Raw genomic sequence first — 3,774 nt, 5'->3', positions numbered from 1 at the left:
CCAATCATGGGGCTCCAAGCAGAAGGAACAGCAGGAGCAAAGGCCCTGTGGTAGACACGTTTGGCAAGCCAAGCACACCAGAAGTCAGGTGGCCAAGGGAGCCGGGACTGGCCTCTCAAAGATCACCAGGGCCTCAGACAACTTCAGAGGACTTTGGCTTTTGCCCATGTGAGCTGGGGAACTTTTGGAGGATCTTGACTAATGTTTTTAACTTATATCTTTAGAGAATTACTCTGGCTGCTGGGTAGAGGACAGAATGGAGGCAGGGACCAAAGTGGATGTGGGAAAGCCAGTTTGGAGACTGTTGCTGGGCTAGTCCTGGATTCTAGATACAGGATTTCCTGACGATTGGATGTGGGGTGTCAGGGAAAAAGAAGAGACCAGGTGATGCCAAAACAACTTTCAAAGTGCCCTTGTGCATGTTATTAGAGTCTCTGTTAACTCCTGGGGAGGAAGTGCAGGGCATCTCTTTATAGATGGAGAAATTGTGGCCCAGACAAGAGGGGCTTGTCATATATTGCAGATAAGAAGATGTGTAGGGATCAGAATGTGGTTCTCCCAGTGTTGTTTCTTAGGGCTGTGCCACTGGCTACTTTTGTCTCATTCTTGCCTTAAGTTTTGAGAAAGCCCCAGAAGGAGGGCCGTGCAGGGCAGGAGAGGGAGGACCCAGGCCAAGATCTGAGTAGAGATCTGCACGGGACCAGCAAGAAAGGACTGAAAACACCAAAGGCAGGTCTTGGGGGTCATGGCTGGAGGCTGTCTCTGCAGCCCCTCCCCGCACCAGTGACAAGATGACCACGCAGTCAGCACTGTCTACTCTGTCTGCTCCGGTCTAGCACTGGACCGTGGAGAAGATGCTGCCCGTTATCTCCCATGGCTCCCACCCCAGAACCTTCTCCATGGTGGACACAGCATGATTTGTCCACGACACACAAAGGTCCCTCTGGGCTCGGAACAAATGGGAAAACCCAGACCCTTTGAGGTAATTCTGGGAGGAAATGGGATAAACGTGATACCTGATGGGGTTCTACTAAGCTGCAAACAGGTAAGAGGCTTTAGATGTCTTGTCACCTAGCTCATGTGGCAGAGTTCAGGCTGGAGACAGAATCCAGCCCTTGTGGTTCAAGGGACTTCGATGACGGAGCTGTTTACAGAGTGTGAGCAGGTTAGGGAGGCCAGAGGCTAGCCAGAGCGAGTGGCTGTTGTTGGCCCTGGACCTAAAGACTCAATGAGGAGGAAAAGGTGTTTTCATAGCCCTAAGGGAGCTGGAGCCGTGAGAAGGGGCCATCCCATGGGTGCTGGGGTCATGGGGCCACCACCATGGCCAGAGAAGACCTCTCTGGCTTCTCTCTCCTCCCCCATGCAGATCTCTGCCAGTGCCTCCCATTGCCAACCCAAGCAGAAGGTAGAAGGTGCAGGGACCCCAGGTGATACAGTCCTCAGGACCAGCCTCCTGGTGCACAGGGCAGGGCAGAGAATGGACTTGGGAAGAGTTGAAGAGAAAACAGACGGCATACCCTGAGATGTCTCAACCCTGGGGGAAATGTGTGCTTAAAAACCACTCAGGTTATTCATTGCTGTCTTTGACAGATCGGTGCTGAAGTTGCAGCTGGAGAAAAGCAAGTTCTCTGGAAAGAACACCCTGTTAGGATTAATGATTAGGTACTAAAAACCAGAGGCTGTGAAATCCAGCTTCTGAAGGGCTTTCCAAAGCAGAATTAAACGATCACTGGCGTCAGATGTTGAAGCTCTTCTAGAAGGCAGAGGGGTAGACTGTAAGACCCTTGAAGTCATTTCCAGCTCTAGTATTAATATAGATGAGTCAGCATTTTCCAAAATGGCCCCTATCATTTTGATATAATGGATCTGTATTATTTTCCAGACAAATTATATACACTCAAATATAAACTGAGACTACTACCATGTACCCCTTTCCAGGGAAGACGCATTTTGACAATCGGGATGGTATGGATGGATGGGTCCTAAAGTCCCTGTAAATTCTAAATAATTAGGATGTTTTAAAACCAAAGGGAATTCATTGTGAACCATGAGTAAATACAATGCCTTCTTAATTTAAGATATTATTTTATTTTATTAGTGCTTTTTGATTCCTCTTTATTCCCCAACTAAAACCCAGGTTTCCACGGAAGATCAGCTGGCCTTTTAATTTGAGCAGAATTTGCAATCGATTATGAAGTCAAAGATCAATGCTTAACAAAAAGCAAGTAAGCCTGGAAATCTTTTATTCTCCCAAGCTGTGTAGGCGACTTTTCTGATAACGAAAGCTCACTCCGTGCTGGCACCTTGGAGGTGCTCTGTATCTGAAAAGCACCCTCCAATCTGCTTTCCCTCCCAACACCCATGCGAGAGGTTGATTGGCATTTCCCTGAAGGTCCTTTGTAGCAGTGCGTCAGGACAAAGGCTGGGCCACAAAGCTCCAGACTCACTACCTCCATCCAGCCGGGGATGAGATGCACGGACAGCCCTGCAAAGGGGTCTCAAACCTCACCAGGAGGCCGGGCGCGGTGGCTCATGCCTGTAATCCTAGCACTCTGGGAGGCTGAGGCAGGTGGATTGCTCGAGGTCAGGAGTTTGAAACCAGCCTGAGCAAGAGTGAGACCCCATCTCTACTATAAATAGAAAGAAATTAATTGGCCAACTAATATATATATAGAAAAAATTAGCCGGGCATGGTGGCGCATGCCTGTAGTCCCAGCTACTCGGGAGGCTGAGGCAGGAGGATCGCTTGAGCCCAGGAGTTTGAGGTTGCTGTGAGCTAGGCTGACGCCATGGCACTCACTCTAGCCTGGGCAACAAAGTGAGACTCTGTCTCAAAAAAAAAAAAAAAAAAAAACACCTCACCAGGACACACCATCTTTACCCCTCAGTCTCCTCTGCCTCCTCTCAATGGCTACTGCACAGCATTTCTAGCTGTTCACCCATTTTTTTTTCTTTCTCCTTTAACAAGAAATTTTTAGAGAAAAGATTTTAAATGATAAATTTTGCAATCTCATTCCTTCTAAGGAGGAGGACTTGGGGTTGTTGGATCTGCACCCTTTGCTTTGTAGAATCCAGGAAATAGGGAAAGACTAAAGTCAGATTTGGATTCTGATTTTAATGGCTGATTCCTGGGAGGCGGTGTCACATGGAACCTCTTAGCCTTAGCATCTGGAGCTCCAGGAAGGGAAAAATTTCAAGTCAGGTAGCATTATATATATATAGCATTTCTTTGGAACCTTCAGCCCTCACGATGGCAACAGCATGACCTCAGTGTCAACGCAACTGCGCTTAGTCCTAATCTCACTGCTTTTGGTGCCACCTGTTGTTGAAGCGGTGGAGGCCAGGGGTGCAACCGCTCTCCTGTTAGCTGTGGTTCTCAGCATTACGGGCACCTGTGCTTGCTGGGGGGACATGAGAGGAAGAGAAATGTACAGATGTGACTTTGAAGGACCTCCCGAATCAAACCTCGCCCTGAAAATCTTTGTGCTGTTGAGGATAAACTTGAGCTTTGGTGTCTGAAAGTTTCCAAGAAACAGCAAATAGGGGAGTTTCCTATTCTTTGTTGTTTCCCTTAAAATGGGAGCAAATTGATATATAAATGAGAAAAAAAATGTTTCTTTACAAAAAGTAATGCACTAAAAAATGCAGCCTACAATTTGCATTTGCTCATTAGAAAGGGGGTCAAAGAAGTAAGATAGCTGAAATGTACATAAGTAATATTTCATAGTTTTAGAATTTTCAAAGCATATGAAATAGCAAGAAGGAATCTTTTGC

At 47.1% G+C, this 3,774-nt stretch overlaps 1 pseudogene; it reads left to right on the top strand.

Moving 5' to 3' along the window:
- The first annotated feature begins 3,261 nt into the window (after positions 1-3,261).
- LOC142862380 (small integral membrane protein 30-like) lies at positions 3,262-3,440 on the top strand (annotated as a pseudogene).
- The last annotated feature ends 334 nt before the right edge of the window (positions 3,441-3,774 follow it).

The sequence above is a fragment of the Microcebus murinus genome, chromosome 1, assembly GCF_040939455.1.
Source record: "Microcebus murinus isolate Inina chromosome 1, M.murinus_Inina_mat1.0, whole genome shotgun sequence".
NCBI classification, from domain to species: domain Eukaryota; kingdom Metazoa; phylum Chordata; class Mammalia; order Primates; family Cheirogaleidae; genus Microcebus; species Microcebus murinus.
The sequence above is the reverse complement of the archived record's forward strand: the minus strand, read 5'-3'. Positions and strand labels throughout refer to the sequence as shown.